The following is a 19,393-nucleotide window of genomic DNA, read 5'->3' as shown; positions in this document are numbered from 1 at the left end:
TCCGGTGCCTCGCTGCCCGTCCCGGGACCAGCCCCTGGTGCCTCTCTTCTCGCCCCGGTTCTGGACCCCGGTGCCGCGCTACCCACCCCGGCACCGGTCCCCAGTGCCTCCCAGCCCGCCCCGGGACCAGTCCCCGGTGCCGCGCTGCCGGGACCGTACCTCGACGGCGCTGCCCGCCCAGGAACCAGCCCCGGTACCTCCCTGCCCGCCCCGGCACCGGACCTCGACGGCGCTGTCCGCCCCGGGACCGGACACCGGTGCCGCGCTGCCCGCCCCGGCACTGAACCTCGACGGCCCTGCCCGCCCAGGCACCGGGCTCCGACGGTGCTGCCCGCCCCGGCACCGGTCCCCGGTGCCTCCCAGACCGCCCCGGGACCGCTCCCGGTGCCTCCCAGCCCGACCCGGGACCGGCCGCCGGTGCCTCCCAGCCCGCCCCGGGACCGACCGACGGTACCTCGCTGCCCGCCCTGGGACCAGTCCCCGGTCCCGCGCTGCCGGGACCGGACCTTGACGGCGCTGCCTGTCCAGGAACCGGCCCCGGTGCCTCGCTGCCCGCCCCGGGACCGGTCCCCCGGTGCCTCCCAGCCCGCCCCGGAACCGGCCCCCGGTACCGCGCTACCCGCTCGGGGACCGCCCCCGATGCCTCCCAGCCCGCCCCGGGACCGGCCGCCGGTGCCTCTCTGCCCGCCCCCGTTCTGGACCCCGGTGCCGCGCTACCCGCCCCGGCACCGGTCCCTGGTGCCTCCCAGCCCGCCCCGCGACCGGTCCCCGGAGCTGCGCTGCCGGGACCGTACCTCGACGGCGCTGCCCGCCCAGGAACTGACCCCGCTGCCTCCATGCCCGCCCCGGGACCGGCTCCCGGTGCCGCGCAGCCCGCCCCGGGACCGACCGCCAGTACCTCGCTGCCCGCCCCGGGACCGGTCCCCGGTGCCGCGCTGCCCGCCCTGGCATCGGGCTCCCACGGCGCTGCCCGCCCCGGGACAAGCCTCCGGCGCCTCCATGCCCGCCTCGGGACCGAAACCCGGTGCTTCGCTGCCCGTCCCGGGACCAGCCTCCGGTGCCTTTCTGCTCGCCCCGGTTCTGGACCCCGGTGCCTCCAAGCCCACCCCGGCACCGCCCCCGGTGCCTCTCTGCGCGACCCAGGACCGGCCGCCGGTACCTCGCTGCCGGGACCGTACCTCGACGGCGCTGCCCGCCCAGGTACCGGCCGCGGTGCCTCCCAGCCCGCCCCGGGACCGCTCCCGGTGCCTCCCAGCCCGCCCCGGGACCGGCTCCCGGTGCCGCGCTGCCCGCCCCAGGACCGGCCGCCGGTACCTCGCTGCCCTCCCCTGGACCGGCCCCCGGTGCCGCGCTACCCGCCCCGGGACCGCCCCCGATGCCTCCCAGCCCGCCCCGAGACCGGACCCCGACGGCCCTGCCCGCCCCGGGACAAGCCTCCAGTGCCTTGTTGCCCGCCTCGGGACCGAACCCTTTTGCCTCGCTTCCCGCTCCGGGACCGGAACCCGACGCCGCTGCCCGTCCCGGCACCGGCCCCCGGTGCCTCCCAGCCCGCCCTAGGACCGCCCCCGGTGCCTCGCTGCTGGCACCGGCACCGCCACCGGTGCCTCTCTGCCCACCCCGCGACCGGCCCCCGGTGCCTCCCAGCCCGCCCCGGGACCGGCTCCCGGTGCCGCGCTGCCCGCCCCAGGACCGGCCGCCGGTACCTCGCTGCCCTCCCCTGGACCGGCCCCCGGTGCCGCGCTACCCGCCCCGGGACCGGCCCCCGGTACTGCGCTGCCGGGACCGGACCTCGACGGCGCTGCCCACCCCAGGATCGAAGCCCGACGGCGCTGCCTGTGCCGGGACCGCCCCCGGTTCCTCGCTGCCCCTCCCGGGACCGAAACCCGGTGCCGCGCTACCAGCCCCGGCACCGGTCCCCGGTGCTTCCCAGCTCGCCCAGGGACCGGACCCCGACGGCGCTGCCCGCCCCGGGATAGAACCCGGTGCCTCCCTGGCGTTCCCGGGACCGGACCCCGACGGCGCTGCCCGCCCCGGGATTGAAGGCCGACGGCGCTGCCTGTCCCGGGATTGGTCCCTGGTGCCGCAGCCCGTCCTGCACGGGGAGGTCGGGGACAGCCCGCTGGGACAGCTGGGGCCGTCGAGGCGCCAGCCGAGGCTCTTGGAGCCGGGCTCAGCGCGCTCGGGGAAGCTTGTTCCCCGCCCCCGGCACGGCCCTTCCGCCCCGCCGTCGCTCGGGCAGCCGGTGCCGGTGCCGCCACACGCCCCGTCCGTGCCCTCGGTGACGGCCGCGAGTGGAGGTGCCGCGGGGGGGCAGGTAGAAGTACAAAGTTCGTTGCAGGCGTGTCTGTGAGTTCGGGGCCGGGGGGAACTGAACTGCTGCTCCCGCTCCGGGCAGCGCTTTCCCGGTGCTGGGGTTGGGTTTTCTTGCCCCGCTGCAGGAGAGAGCGGGGAGGGCAGCGGATGGTTGGAGCGGGGATCGCTGCCCGGCCCTGCCCGCCCCCCCGGGTACGCGGGGCGGTGGGACCCCTTTGTTATCAGCTATAGTGACTCTCTAGGGTGATGTCGTGAGCCTCAGAGCAAAAGTGCTTCTGGAGAACCGCGGCAATCAGTTATTGCTGTGAAAGGTGCTCTGGGGCTGTCTGAGGGGAACAAGCTGTGGGGTGCAGAGGGGTTTTGCTGGCCTGAGCGTTCAGGCCTGAGTAGGATAATTTAAAACCAAACAACCCACGTGACTTTAAATATGAAGTGTTAATGTGGTTCGAAGGGGGCTATTTTCCTTCTGTTACACCACCTGAATTACCCTGGATCAGCCTCTTGCCCTCTGTCCTTCCAAAAGCCAGGCAGAGCCCCACACCAGGAGTCCCTCGATGCCATCAGCCGCGGCTCACCCAAGGCCACGGCCCGTCCTGCAGAGGGACGGCGGTGACGCTGCTGGAACCATCGCAGTGCTGTTCCTGGGGCACTGGCTGGGCTCTGCGCTGGGTGAGGAGCTCAGAGGAGCGGGTGTGCTGGGGCGGTGTTCATTGGGAGCAGGGAAGGGGCAGGGGTGGGGAGCTGCTCGATCCCGTTGGTCCGAGGGAATCCTCTGCAGTGGGGGGCTGGCGCAGGGACAGGGCACGGGGCTGGCAGAGAGCGCACTTGGACTTGGTGCCAGTGCCATGAGCTCCTGTGATGCTCTGGCAGCTCGTTTGTGACTGATTGTTGCTGTCTCCTGTCTCAACAACTGGGATAACTGGGTGTGGGGGTGCAATTCTCACCCCTCCCTGCCCCTCCTGGTCAGGTGCTTGATGCTGGGTGTGATTCCCCCCACCTCCCCCAGCTGTGCCCCATCTGTGGAGATAAGGACTGAGAATGTCACCGAGCCTGGCTCCTGCCCTCCCGCCTGCTGGGGATCGGCTCTAATGGCCCCTCATCTCCTCAGGGCCGGGCACACCTGGGCTGGGGTGGAGCCAGATGGGAACAAGAACAGAGCTGCACATTCACCAAGTTCTTGTGCAGCTGCTGGGCGGCACCAGAAGGGACCTGGCAAAAGTCAATGATCTTGGACCCTCTAAACTGCGCCCCCCAGGGAGACCCTTGGAGCTCCCCTGGATCCCAGCGGCCTGTGACCAGCATCTGCCCTGAGCTGGAGCCTCGCAGGGACCAAACCCTGGAGGTGTCGTCTGCTGCCAGAGCTGAGGGCAGGCCGGGGCGAGGTGCCCCCGCTCGGGGCTCAGGGATGGCCCGCGGGGGAATGCTGAGGCCTCGGGAGGATTGGCTCTGCCCTCGAGAGGAGGGAAATGTTCTCTGAGCTCGCTGCTCTGTCACCCGCTCGGTCTCTGCTCATGGGGGGACGGACCCTCGTTTCCGGGTGTCTGTCCGTTGGTGGATGCGCAGGGATCGATGGGTCAGTGAAGGCACCGGTGAGGGAGGGAGTGTGAATCTGGGCAGTTCAGAGTCTGTGAATCAGTCGCTTTTCTTTCTTTCAGCATCTCTGAATTATTTTGTAATGATAAATTGCTGTTAGTTATTAATAAATCCAGATTTCCTGCTAAACCATCACCGTGTCAATACTATCAACCGCGACACCTAGTGCCCCCCAGTATGTCCCAGTGACCCTCTTAGCACTCCCTAATATATCCCAGTACGTCCCAGTAACCTACAGTATGTCCCAGTATCCACCCCAGTGCACGCCAGTATGTCCCAGTGCCCTACAATACATTCCAGTAACACTCCCAATGCCCCCAGTATGTCCCAGTGACTATCCTACCACTCCCCAATATATCCCAGTATGTGCCAGTGCCCTGTACTACGTCCCAGTAACCATCCCAGTGGCCCCCAGTATATCCCAATAACTCTCCTAGCACTCCCCAATTATCCCAGTATGTCCCAGTGCCCTGCAATGCATCCCAGTAACCCCCTCAGTGTGCCCCAGTATGTCCCAGTGCCCCCCAGTACATCTCAGGGACCCTCCCAGTGCCCCCCACTATGTGCCAGTGACTCTCCTAGGGCTCCCAATATATCCCAGTATGTCCCAGTGCCCTGCAGTACATCCCAGTAGCCCTCCCCGTGCCCCCACTATGTCCCAGTGTGGTGGTTTAGGCCCTGCTGGGACCTGAGACCATGCTGCCACTGCCTCTCCCCCACCCTCTGACCAGACGGGGCAGGGAGTGAAATACAAAGCCTGGGGCTGAGATAAGGAGACGTTTAATACAACAGTGTAACAACAACAAAACAAACAACAACAATAACAATAACAGTGATAACAATGAACAGAGCAGGAGATGTACCGATACAGCAGTGAGAGAGGCGACCTCACAAAAAGGGCGACTGCCAACCTTCCCGTGCTTGGGCACCCGGACCTGATGTCAGCATGGTAATGAATAACCCGGCTAGAGCTCCCTCCCACTGCTGGGGAAACTCAACCCTATCCTGGCTAAACCAGGACATAATCCACCCCTTTATTCTATACCATGTGCGTCACATCCAGCTGCCACTTAGCAATTAGCATTGACAAAGAAAAATTAACAAAAGCTCAGTATAACTCACGGTGTGTTTTCACCCACAATCAAGTCCCCTTGTGGTACCCATCGGACCTCTCCATCCTTCTGCATCACCCACCAGGTGCACCCAGGTCCCTGAGCAAAAGCAATCCCATGGATGGGTTTGCCTTTGCCCGGCGCAGGACTAACCCAGACCATTTTTCCCAGCAGGTCCCTCATGCGCACCACAGGGACTCTATCCCCGTCCACAACACGTGGAAGTTTTGACTGAGCCGGACCAGCTCGATTGGCAGATCCTCTCGTGTTGACTAACCAAGTGGCCTTTGTCAGATGTGTGTCCCAGTGTTTGAAGGTTCCACCCCCCATTGCTCTCAGTGTAGTTTTTAACAGTCCATTGTAGTGCTCGATCTTCCCGGAGGCTGGTGCATGGTAGGGGATGTGGCAGATGTCAGCATGGTATTGAAGAACCCGGCTAGAGCTTCCCCCCACTGCTGGGGAAACTTAACCCTATCCTGGCTGAACCAGGACACAAGCACATTTCATTTTTGCCCACTGCCAAATCATTTGCAAACATACCTTCTCTCTATTGCTATGAGCTGTCAGGGACCTTTGAGCGGCTCCACGCAGGGAGTTCGGTAATTATAGAAATTGCTAGAAGGGTCCATCTGATGCTACAAGGCATGAAAAAATGTAAATAATGAGCCAGTGTCATCACCACACACAATTCTTTTTCACTTGAGCAACTATTTTTAAAAGCAAGAGGTCTGCTGAAGAGCACCACAAATACAGCCCTTTAGAGGACTGCAGTATCTTTTCATCTGCTCACTCGATCAGAAGGGAACCTTGTTTTAACAAATGTTCACTCAGCACAACAAGGGATCCAATCCAAGTCAGGGGCAGGAAAGCAAAGGCAAGGCTTCATGGACCTTCTTTCTCTCTCCACAAAGAAGGTAGCTCAGCTTTAATTCAAAAGCCAAAATCACGAAACTAAGACAACAATGGGTCTTGGCACTAATATTCTGCTCTTCCTAGTACGCAGGTTTCTCAGAGCTGATTCAATTGTAATGTCAAAGTAAGATCAGAGACCTAAAGCTGTTAGTGGCCTCATTGCTCCACGACTGACTGCTGCACCTCAGTGACTGGGATGACCGCACGGCTCGCAAAGCATGTCCTTAACCAGCAAAGCCCAGCCTGTGTGATAAGGTTGAATGAAACAGGGCTGTAATCTTAAGAGCAACTTCCCGAGCTGTGCAGCTACCCTTGGCACAAGGAAGGCTGCTTCCCACCCAAGGGCGGGGGAAGGAAGTGTGAGGTGGCTACAGCCACCCAGTTTTAATCTGTTGTCAAAAGACAAGTCAAATCTCCTGACGATATTAATAAACATTTCATGCTTGTGTCAAGCACAAAACGTTACATTTCCTTTATCTTACTAATAAATAACCTGAATTAACAAATCACCATTTACAGCAGGATAATTAACTTCTTGGTAAATAACCTGTTGGGTAAATCACAGACTCCTCCACTGCTGCACCTGTCTGATCTTTGACAAAGGTCTTTACTACCTGAAGGTAACTGGCAATCAATGACTTCACGACAAATTTCGCTGACAGGGCAAGGCAGCCGCCTTACAGCTCACCTCGATTTTCAAAGGCACCCACACCATCCCCCTCAAATACATCTCCCTTTCAAGAGGTTACCTACATTTTTATTATTTTTTAAAAAATAATTCTTAGGAGGTGGGTTTGGGAATTAATTACTTCAATTTCCTTCTTCCAAATCAAAAGAGCACAACTCAGCTGAACAATTCTTATTATATCTTCTAGAATTTCCGTTAAGAACACAAACATACTAATGACACATGTCATAATGAAGTCAAACTTGCATTTTAGAGCAGTTAAAAGTAAAATGCTATTAACAGCCCCGTGTCCAAATATTGGCCAGACTTACCTCAAGAATATCAGATTTGGCTGTCTTTACTTTTGCCCAAGTTTTCTTTAACCGAGACCCAGGACTCATGTTCATGCCAGCTTAAGATAAGAGAAAGAACTTGTAGGAATATTTAAAGAAAAAAAAATCTTTCAAGTAGCTTAGGGCAGTAAGTATTTCTGAAGTAAAGGAGCTATTAACAATAATAATTATTTTCAACACAGCTACTCAGAAATCAAACTCATCATTTTCTTGAAATTTCAACGTTAAAAACAACTTTGGAAACAAAATCAACATCTCTTACACAATGAAAGCTCTAATAAAATGCTCTGACATTATTTAATGTGGGTTTGATAAAACATGAATATACAGTAGAAAAGCACAAGTGAGTTCTCAACACCATCTCTCATGTCTTTCATTGAAAACTACACACATCTACAAAGTTTTCACATTTCACATTAAAAAAATATTCCCAATATTTTCCTATTAGATATAAAAAGGTGTGGAATTTTTAAACCACTATGATATATATGGTGTGATAGAAAGGATGGAAGATATCAACCCTCCATCTCACAGGAAGAGTTTCTATTCCAATTGAGCACTAAAGTTGGTTTCAAAAAGTGTGGATTTAGATCTCTGAACAGCTGCAATGAAAACTTTGTTTTTCTGTAATTTACACGATGGCAGTAAATACTTTCTGACACACATCACACTACAATACTGTTGAGCAGTTCTCCACCACTTCCCCTCCCCACTTCACACAGCCGAGCATGCTAAGGGGCAGACTTTTGTGTAAAGCACCGCGCTTCCTTTATCTGGATTCAAACAAGGACGAAACACCTCAGGACACGTACTGACAAATAATAGCCATTAAGGAGTTGAAGTTGCCAATGTTAAAACATTCCTGTGCCACATCAATGAAATATTCTATCACTCTTGCTCTCTGCTTCTTCTTCACAGGTTGCAGGACGTGCCATTGGAGCGTTACGCTCTGCAGGAAACAGAGCACTCTGACCCCTCCCCAAAAGAAACAACACCCTTGTTCCTCTTTTCCACATACACCACAACTTCACACTGTGCTTAACATGCAGAGGACACCACACTGTTGTGTCCAGAAGCCTTCAGGACAACAAAGACAACCCAGATACCAGGCAGATAGAGAGCAAGGACAACAGGCAAAGAACTCTGCCAAGAAGAAGGGTATGAAGAACAGTAGAGCAGAGGAGGGGGTCAGCACAGAGGAGAGAAAAGATGCCTCCACTCACAAGGGGTATTCACAGGAGAGAAGAGCAGGCCAGACACACTCCTGTGCTAAGAAGGGCTAACCTAGCACAACGTCACCACTTTGTCAGATGAACAAGGCTGAGGCATGAGTTTGATGCCGAAAACACGGAACTTATTTCCTCTTCAGCCCTGCATTGACTGCATCCACATGGGAAAAAGAGCTGAGAGAATGAAAAGTCAAAGGGCACACTGAAAGGGCACCACACCTGAAAAGGCTTCAGAGGTTTAGACAACTAGATTAGACTAAACCTTTTAGCAGAAAAAGTCTTTGCTCACCATACAGATTTCTGTTGTAACCAAGTAACTGAGCCTGTTAAACCATTCCACACAGGCTTCCAGATTCCCGGTCTGTCTTTTGATCTCTGTAGCAGCTCTGCAGACAGAAGAAAAATAGCAACTTCTAGTGTAATCTTCATCTTTTTCCTGAGAGAGACCTTTTGGCTTCCCACCTTGTCATCCCCAAACACCATCAAGTAACCAGGAATAACCCAATTACCCAAAGTGACAAAAAGCCTGAGAGGGAAAGCAGCAGTGACAGTATTTGAGCACGTGTAACTCCTTCCTGAGCCGTTGGCGCAGTAAAGCACTCCAGCAGGCGTGCAGAATTCATCGCCTGCTGTAAATCCTACCAGGACTTATGATAGACTTATGCAAACAATCAAAGCTAAGTATCTGCTAAAGCTTCCTTGACTATGAGCACTGTGTCTGTCCTCACTCCTGTCCCATTAATACAGTGGAGACAACATTATGCTCTCTGCAAGTGCAGAAGGAAAACAGAGGCCAGCCCACTCCACTGGCACATTATGTTCAGATTCTCCCTTTCCTAGTCAGTGTTATTTGTTCTGTAGTATCTTGATTCCCACACCACATCTCAGGATTGCCTAAAAAGGGGTAGACTGCAGTTTTAGTGATCGACATACAAAATCATTTTCAGAGACTGTCTGACTGAATATCAAATTGTAAACTTGAGTCATTCTATTACGTTTGTCCGTTTTAGGGAGGACAGTAATTCAAGTTTTAACTGCCTGGCTTTGGCACAGTTTATTTACAGAGCATAAGTCATCTTGAAAGCTGCACTCAAGGAGATGACAGCTCTAGCACGGTTAGCTAAAAACCCTGCGTCCTTGCCCTTCATCTCACATAGATCTAGAGCTCACAGCCCCCCTTCTTGTGATGCGTGCTCACCTGCAAATTGACTCACTTGCCAGTTTGCTGCAAGAGTGCAGTTTACTAAAAGGAAGAACAGATGTTGAGAATGAGTAACGCAAAAGCCAAAGTTAAACTCAGCTTTTTCCAGCTGTCGACCACGTAGGTGGTCTGCAGAAACCATTCACAGGATTAAGTTCTCACTTAGCTTAAATCAGAAAAAAAGCAAATGTGTTAATTCAAGTCAACCTGTTGGCTGAGTTCTAGAGCACCAGGAGTTGTCCTCCAGGAAGAAAAAGCATCAACCAAATTTTTAAGAGGAATCCTAAAGCACTTTCACTATAAAGCTCATTTCTGCTGGTTCTCATTTACTGCCGGACCTCGCTTCCAGGTCATGGGGCACCTGAGCTCCAGGATGTTAAATACCACATTTCAGAGCTGCTCCAGATCTGCTCCAATTACCTTGTCATTATCCAAAGGATCCTTTTGCACAAACGCCTGGACAAATTCTTCTGGTCCAATATAATTGAGTCTCTCCTAAACAAAGCACACAAGCAGCCAAGTCATACACTATGTTAACCTGCATTTCAGAAAGAGGGGAAGGATGCAATCGTGGTTGAAGTATGACAACTTACAAGCTCTATGTGTGTCAGCTGCTGAGCTAACACGTAGGGGTCATTGCAGACTGTGATTATGTCCCTCTGCATGGACTGGGGCTTGGTCTTTAGAACTGTGAGGCGATCTGTGGACGTGGCATTAATTTTTGCAAGTACTTCCTCATACTGGCTAACAGTGGTGAGCTTCTGAATCAGGTTCTGGAGGAGCTGCTGTACGTTCTTCCGATACATCTGTCACGACAAGAAACAATCCGGAGACATTTTTGAAATGTGCAAAGATAGTATTAAAGTCTGCATAACACCAAAACAGATTGATGCTGATACCTGTATTTGTTGCCAACTTAAGATACGTTCCACTATGTGAGTTTCTAATATTAACATTTCATCAGACCAAAAGGAATCCAGCCAAGAATTTAAACACTGATTGTCTCACAGATTCAACAGTGACCTGGTTAGCTCAAGGAAAAGCAGAAAAGACATGCACAACCTACTGCAAGAAAAGTACCAACAATCACCAGACAAAACACAAGAAATGAAAATACTCCCATCTTCTCCTGCTTAAGACCACAGGAAAACCAATATATGGTCATTCAATGATGAAAAAAGGGCCTGCTTCTCTCTGGAGTAAATCAAGACCAATTTCATTGAAGTCAGAATTAAAACTTGCAGTAAATATGAGAAAAAGGAGAAGATAGTACAAACATCTCTCTTTCACCTTGCAGGCCTTTCCCTGTGGCAGTTTAAGTTAACAGGAGGGACAAATTTAAGTAGGAGCAGGACTTGACTCTTAAGTAGATAGATCTGTGTAACTGACCCTAAGGTGGTTACCATTCCAAATTCCAGATACCATCCTAAAGCCGTTAAAGCAAAACCTAAGTGGATGAAAAAAGGAGTGTCCAAAACCTACTGGCAGCACAGCACAGTGTGATCGGTCCAAGGCAGGAATGTTTCCCATATTCTAATGAAATTCTCATTCCCTCCAAAGCTGCCATTTACATGGATTTCCAAATTTACTCAAATACAACAGCACTATCTTGGGTCAGATTCATTCTTGAAATCAGTTATGTTCAACCAAGGCTGGATTTGTCTTGTTACTTGGTAAATAATTGCTTTCTGCTTAGATGTATTTTGATTTTCTAGACAAACACACACGGCATAATTTTTCACCAGGGTGGGTGGGAAGAGCACAAGGGGATCTACATTTTCCTCAGGAAGACACAGAAGTATTACTTCAAGTGCTGCACTTCCATCAACAGGTGTTAGGTGACACACAGAGACCTGCTTCACTGACCCACTCCCTTCCAAATTCTTTGAAATTTCATGTAAGAGAACTTTATGAAGCATTTTCTTGCCCAGCTGGTCCTCACCTGAGAATGAAAAAAAAAGTCTAAAATACTCAGGATGAGTTCTGGCTACTGATGGAAATCACGTAGTAACCAGTGGGTTAAGCTTCAAAACAAAAAAACCCAAACCTCGCCTTAATTTGTGGTTCATGTCAACCCAGAACTGACAAAATCAGGGAGAAAAGGCAAACTGGCAGATACCCTCCAAACCAGAACAAGAAATCAGGGTAGTTACCCACATCTGGTCTAACAGCAGTTCAGCATAACAAACATCCCCTCTGTCCAGTGATGAGGCAAAACCCTCTTGGCACAAAGGCAGAAGGAAATGCCAGTTTCCTCTCACACCTCATAGATGTAGCTGAGCCCACAAAACCAACACCCCTCTGCTCTTTTGAGCTTCAGCCTCCTCTTGAGCAAAGGGGCAGCGACCTCGAAGCATTGTGTGTGAGGATAAGTACGTACTGCACTTTGCACACATAACAGGGATTTGTTGCTGGGCCATTACTTCATCTCAGGCATTTCTTTAATTCCATATATATATATAGATATATATATTTAACAACACACCAATGAACTCACTGAATATGTCTCTTAGATACTAATTTGACTGTAGTATGGCTCCCAGTCAGCCTAAACATACAGTCTTCCTCTAAATTAGGTTGACCCTTTCCACTTATTTGTCCCACAGTCTTATTTTTTATTCTATTTTCACACTGACAATGCTGATATTTATTTATATTTAAAAATCTCTGAGGATTGGACAGCATGGGAGAAAGTGATGGGACACTTCACCTCAAGGTCACTCCTTTGTGTCTGTCCCACATGGATAGTGATTGGAAGTACCATTACTACCTGCTAGATCTGGAATACCACACGTTAAATGAGTTTCCACAGTCAATCTCACTATATGATATCATGGTGGGGAAAAAAAAAAGAGAGGTCAGTGCGATGTTGGGCTGCACATGAAAAAGAGATCAGGCTACGGGATGTGGCTTTGGTCTGACTGCACACAGCCATCAAGTATTTCACAGAAAAAGCCACTGCTAAACGTTTATATGGAACTAATCAGGAAATGGGAGGCAATGGCTGATGGGAAAGGTTTCAGATATACCTTGAAACAAAGGTCAGTTAAGTGGTAAAAGGGACCAGAACAATCTAGAAATATCTCATGAGCATGATGACCTCTCAGGACACAGAGGGAAAAAGTGGAAGGAATGGAATTAAATTGAGGGAGAAGAGGGACAAAAATAACCCCACCAAGGTTTTTCCCAAGACGACTTTCTGATGTTAGCATGGTGAAGGGTTTTAGTTGTACTCCTACTGACAGCTCTTAATAGCAGTGGAGCACGATAATTTGGGAAGTGGATTAAGAAGCTACAAGTAGAAGAGCTGTAGTGGACAGAAACACTGCCTCTTTTGTGTCCTTCGAGGTAATGACTCACACAAATCCAAGCAATCTGTAGAAAAGCAAGGTCAAGGAAGTTGCCATTTACTGTTCCAAGCAGTTCACAGTAACACAAGTCAATTCACTGCAGTGCTTGCTTTCCCTTTGTCTTTCTGAAGGAAACCTCAAAGTCCAAAAAAGCTCAAAGCTAGAGCTAGAAAAGATCTACAGCTTGCTGCCAGAGTAAGACTGCTCCCTAGCGCTCATCTTCTAGCAATTTGTACGTTTGCCTTTCCCCTCAATAGATGATTTCACTGTTTAAACTGTCTGCAGTGCCAGAAACTTCACTGTAGACAACCCTTCCCTGTTGCCATTTCACCCTTGTATCCACCAACCCAACTGGCCCAGGCTAAACAGCTCGCTCTCTCTTTTTGTGCCAGTGGGTATTTTTCAAACAGGTGTGAGTCCTCAATATTATTCCTTTTCCTTGAACTGAACTGCAGTTCCCTGTCTTCCTATTAAGAGTACCCAGACACAAAGCAACGGTGCAGGAGCGCTGTACAGGGAAAAGTTCCTCCTGGCACCCCACAGTGAAGGCAAACCTCCACAGTCCAGAGCCCCCTGTAGCTATCTCGCAGCAGTTCTAAGCTTGCTCATCAAATTTGGTATCATTTTCATTTCTATTCCATACTGCATCTCACTCTCTTGTCCCATCTTCTTTTGTCCCTCCCCATTTTCACAACACCACAATGTATTTTAGCTTCCAAACTCGGTTTAGGTTTGTTCTTTTCCAGCCTTGTTTACAGTCTCTCAAGACCTTTCCAGGCCTTTGGTAGAACTTGCAACCCCTCCCAGTAAAGCTCACCTAAATGCTTGTTAACATGCCCTTGGCATAAGGTACTAAGGAATACCAGCCCTTGAGGAATGCCTCAAACACGATGCCATTTAGCAACTGCTCTTTGTGTTTATAGTTCTTCCAAATGCCACTCCAGTGCCTTTTGTAATGTGAGTATTATGGCAGCTACGCATGATCTGCTCATTGAAACCTTGTTAATTGCCTTGCCACTAAGTGAATATTAACTTTTGGCTTTTGGCTGAGTTTATTTCAGTACTTACAAGACAACCATCAGTTAAGCGTCAAAATATTTCATAATACCTCTGTGAAACTTTACTTCCACCTGAGAACTGGGACTTAGAAAAAGGTCAGGTGATTTCCTTGTGTGCTCCATCCAAGAGGAACGAATATGACAGACTCCCTCTCAGCCCATATCTGATGCTTTAAGTTCAAGACAATTCTTCCTGGTCCAGTTTTTTTTTTTTAGAAACTTTCTTTCAAACCTGCTATAACTCTTCCACTGACCTGCTTCTGTAGCTGGAAAACCCAGGCCCAATGCCAGCACACTTTACTCACACAAATCAAAGAAATTATCAACATCAGTAGGGATTTCTCAGATATGCAAGGCTTCCAAGCAGAATCACTAAAATGAAAAATACTACCAGCCAGCAAGCTGTGTCTATCTGCACAAGATGCAATTATATTATGGGTTTAGGGATGGAGCGAACCTTACGTGTGCTTTGAAAAGGATCTGCCTATGCTGCGTGGTTTCCTCCTAGGCCTAGGTACCAGGCAGAACTTCTTGCCTACCAGCACCTTCATACTAAGCTAGCTTAGCCACCCAGAGCCATACCAACAACAAACCTACAATATCAGAGCGTTAAAGGAATGCCTTTTTACCCAATAACTTTGTACACAGACAACTTATCTCATCACCACTGGCTATTCTTTGTGCTAGCTCTTCTAAGTTCCTCATCATTCTTTCATCTCGGAAATCATAAGGAAACGTCTCTGTCCATTCAGTCAACAACTGTAGGATTTTGGGTGCAATTTTTCATATCTGATTCTATTGGAAAACAGTAAGGAGGAATGATACAAGTAACAGCAGTACAGCACATACCTAACCCAAAGGAAATAGAATTCCCTTCTACAGGATACTGTGGAGCATAAGGGTATGAAGGTCACTTGAATTTTTAAGCTTAACTTAATTCAGCATTGGAATAAAGGCCAGAGCCAATACCCAATGAAGAGATTCTCATTGGCTTATCTGATGTGGAAATTAGGCCCCAGGTAGGTGGAAATCTTAGAATGATTCCCCCCATTATCAGGAGTGTCTCAGTGCAAGACATTTATTAGTGTTTCTATAACTTATGGCTAACTGTCAACAATGAAAGTGATAAGCTCCAGTTCTGCCAGGACTTACACACACACTATACCTTATAGGGAGAAAGCAATGGAATTATTCAAGTATCTGAATTTAATTTGTGTCATTTTCTACTGGCGTGGAGGTTCTCTCCAAACATCCACATCCCATCCCCTTTCAGCTCCAGCCATGACATGCAAAGGGGCCAGCGATCTAAGCCACTCTGCAAAGACTGTAGCAAGAGCGTAGCTTAAACACGTGAGACAGGTCAGTGTAATCCCCACTGACATGCTCAATTCATCATTACGTCTTTCCAACATTTTGGCATTACATGTCAAGACATTCAGAGCCCTGAAACAAAAGCAACCACTGCAGGGCCAGTGTGGGATATGTCATTAACAGCAGCACTTTCATTTCTGGGCCATATATTGGTACAACAGTGCAGCAGCAGCAACAGTCTTCACAGAGACAGGCTGAGCAGTGTGGAAATTCCACATGAATGTCAGCAAAGAAAGGGTCACATTCTAGGTGCTTGCATCAGGTTTTCAATCTGTTTAATCCTACTGAGGACTCTCTTGAGTAGGAACATTTTTCCGCGGGCAGGGTGGAGACATTTGAGTGGAAGTAACAGGAGTCCCTGAGAACGAGGGACCTTACCTTGTCCAGGCCAGGCTCACTCAGTCTCTGCTGCTCAAGGCACAGATGGCAGACTTTGGCCATGAGCTCATGCGGGTGCATGAACAGGTGTGAACTGAGAAGGAAGGTGAAGATGTACGTCCTCTGCAAACAAGAGGAAGACAGAGAAAGGGATGAGGATAAATTACCACCAGCTTTATATTTTCTCCAACTGTGTTCCTGACAAATCCATTCCTAAAACTTTACTGTCTGCAGAAGAAAACTCTGCATGTGACTGTGACAAGAGCTATTACTACAGCAATAAGCATTTAATTTAACACTTGTCATTGCTCCAGAATCAGTGTTATAAATTCGTGCTTGAGCCAAGTTATGCAAGATTTAACCAGAACAAGGTAGAGTAGGGCTGGTTTAGCTCTCCTATTGCACACAGCCTTACTGCAAGCTCAGTACCTAAAATTACTCAGAATAAAATTTCAACTCATCTTCTCTTGCTCTACAGTAAATCTTTGTGAGAGCCATTACCATGTTACATAACTCTTTGTAGGCTGACAATGGAATAAAATTCATGCTGCAAGTCCAAGATACTTAGAATACCAACAGAGAAATCCTGTCTGCTTCCACATTGATAGTGAAAGTAAACAGTCTTCAGAAAAAGAATAAAAAAAGATGCCAGTTGGCCAGATCGCTGAGCTGACTCAATTTTGCCACGTACACCATCTTTACCATGCTGTGTTTGCCTGTCTGACCTCAGTAAACTGCACACTATGACCTTGTACTTCCTTTAAGAATCTCCAAATACTGTTCATTTCCCACAGTATTGCTTGTCTCCTGGGTGAAAGCAGAGGGAACTGCATAGCTTAATTTTACAGAACAAAAATTAGTAACTCATTCTGAGGTTACAAGAAGAGTAAGAGTAAGAGGCTCCTTATTTTGCTTTGATTTTCCATATATCATGATTTGAACTCATTGTGAGATGGATAGACAAAATAGCCACTCCACTCTCCACACTGCCAGTAGTTAAGTATCTGTGGCACCCACAAGAAAGATTCTACAATGTCCCAGTCCTAGGAACTTGGAATAAACATCATGTTTGACCAACTGATGTCTAAATTGCTGCATGTTTGAATTTTAAGCATTAATGGATAAGCACTAGCTCAAGCACAGTCCTGTGCTGCTACTAACTCTGACCCAAGTTAAAAAAGATCCTGTCTTGGAAACATGAATAGATCTACGACAACAACAGAAAGTGAATATAGGCAGAGTTATGTCTTCAGCAAGAGCCTTTCAACAAGCACAGATGCAGTTTCATCACCCTTCAGTCATCCTCAACTGCCCCCCCCCCCCCCCCCCTTTTGATATCATTCTTCTTCTCTAAGAATTATATAAAATGTCTCAATGCACAGATGCATCTAGACAGGCCAAAAATTCTCAGATGACAAATGTTCCACTCTCATGTCCAGCATCTGTTGATTCCAAACAGGGTGGCACTAGTTCAACCAGTTGCTAATTGCAAGATAGGTGGGGACCTCACACGAGCAATGGGAAATAACCATTAAAAACTGTTTGTTTTTAAACTGAAGACATTCATACTGTCACGCTGGTGGTCACGTCTTTCTCCTCAGCTTGCCTGACAGACTTTAAAGGGTCAATGGTACATACAACCCACCAAACAGTAAGCCACACTAGTACTTACTTTATAAATGAGACCAGGGCTGTGCACCTCACAACAGGAGTAATAAAGAATTAGACTTCCTAGGTCAGGTGAGCTACTGCACGCTGCACTCACATGAAGCAATAGTTATCCTGTCATTGCTACATCAGTCACTTGAACCCCTTCCTTGGCAATCTGATGTGACACGTTCTGCTTTGGCTGTACATGTGCAGTTCCTCTTTACGAGACGCGTGAGGCCCAGCCATACAGCTAACTGGGGGTACAGACTTACATCAGGGTAGCAGTCTACACTGGGTACCAAGTGCTGGATCAGAGCTCCCAGAGACCCCGACAGGAGGTTGTTGTCATGGTAACAGAGTCCTCCACAGTTGTCTTCTTCTGACTGATGCAGGTTCCTGTTGTAGCCACTGCTGTCAAACACAGCTGCAAAGGGAGGTGTCTGTGGCATCCCTTCCTGAGGAGACACACAAAAAAGATACGGGGTAATTACCCCAAGGCACAACAATGTAAGAGGCTTTCTACACTGCAGCGATAGGAAGCACTAGAGCACTAGGAAGAAATCCCAGTGTCATACCCTGGGTTGCCTGCACACAGCAGTAAAGATTGTACCGTCTTCCAGCCCGTGCAGATTTCTCAGGGAAGGGCCCACACAGGCTCTCATCACTGCCTGTCTACTGCAATTGCCACGTGCTTTATTTTGTATCTTGCTGTTTCTTCATTAAATGACAGATAAGAGGTCAAGGTTAAGAGTTAGAAGGAGCGTACAAGAATCCTGACAGGTTTTGGGAACTCAAACTTTTTGTAAAGCTTTTGGGGACGTGGCATAACGTTCATTGACAACTTTGGGCAAATCCTTACAGCAGCTACCTAAGAGCAGCGCTCTGATGGGGAAGCGTGTTCAGGCTGTCATGGGCTGCCACAGCCCCCGTCAGCGCAGAGGGAGAGAGACTGAAGCGAAGCCCAGCCCTGAAGAGGCCACGTGTGAGGACAGTCTCCTTATGCAACACGACAACCTCGTAACTACAATCAAAAGCTCCAATTTCCCAACTCTGCCCTGGTAAATCAGTGCTGGGTTTTTCCAATTCTACCATGACAGGTGTGACCCAGGCTAAAGACCGACACTTCAGGGCATCTGTCTCCACCTACTCTCTGAGTGGCTTCACAGAAATTTGGAAAAATATGCCTGTGTGTAGTTGCTTATCAATATTGTCCAAGCTCACCAATGATATCAAAGATGTGAGCAAAGTCAGACATCTGTTAAACGCTCTCTCCAAATTCTGTGACAATATGAAAAATCCAGCCCTGTGTCTTCCAGCTTCAGATTTTCTTAATACTTAAGGAAAAATAAAACAATTACTCATCAGTCTGCATCTCATTGCCTGTGGAATAACCAATTTCCTTGGTCTTACCAAGGAAAAGATCAGCCAGTGCTGCAGGCTGTTCAGTCATCCAGAGTAGTGGATGGGCAGCAAGGGGGCTGTGAGCACCCAAGAGCTCTTTTGGTGACAAAGGCCAAAAGATAAAATCTCTCTGATTATCTGAGAGCTGAGTTCTACCCTCCTTCCCTCCACTCCCCTCTCTCCTTCCTTTTGGGAGTAGCAGTTCTTGTCAGTTTAAGGAACCTGGGTTTTATAGCCTTGACTGCAAGCCAAGTTTGTGCTCAATTTTAACCACAAATATGTGCTGGTTTTAACTCTACTACAGCAGTTACTGGACCGTGAGTACTAATGGGCCAGGCACATTCGGGGGGTGGACAGATCAAGTGCAGAAAGGTATTGCACATGCTTCCCCCCTCCCCTCGCCTTGGGAGGCAAGGGGGATCAAATTGAGAAGATAGTATGCCCAGGCTGCCCTGCTTGTGTGCTGACAGAGTGTGTGCATGTGCCTGAGAAAAGCATTAATGCCCCCGAGCCATCATTGTCAGTGCAGATGCTGTTGCTTTTCTCTCCATTGTATCAAATCCTATTTGGGAAAAGGCTCTGTAAAGCCACAGACTTCAGCAAACACCAGTCTGTGAAGGCACCCCGTTTTGAGAACAACTAGCAACGTGACAGCCTGGAGATAAACAGCATGCTGCCATCTGTGTGCTCCGCAACCCACGACAAAGATCTGCTCAGAGTGAGCTCAGTGGGGATGACGAGCTATTAAGTTATTAGCTAGATTCCTGGGGACCTGAAGCACCACACACACCACAGACTTGATGCT

At 49.6% G+C, this 19,393-nt stretch overlaps 1 pseudogene; it reads right to left on the bottom strand.

The window, feature by feature from the left end:
* Window positions 1-5,124: 5,124 nt before the first annotated feature.
* LOC141948703 (ras-GEF domain-containing family member 1B-like) overlaps window positions 5,125-19,393 on the bottom strand; it is a 70,310-nt pseudogene continuing 56,041 nt past the window's right edge.

This window comes from Strix uralensis, chromosome 12 (genome assembly GCF_047716275.1).
Source record: "Strix uralensis isolate ZFMK-TIS-50842 chromosome 12, bStrUra1, whole genome shotgun sequence".
Lineage (NCBI taxonomy): Eukaryota > Metazoa > Chordata > Aves > Strigiformes > Strigidae > Strix > Strix uralensis.
Note: the sequence above shows the minus strand (reverse complement) of the source record. Positions and strands in the feature narration are given on the sequence as shown.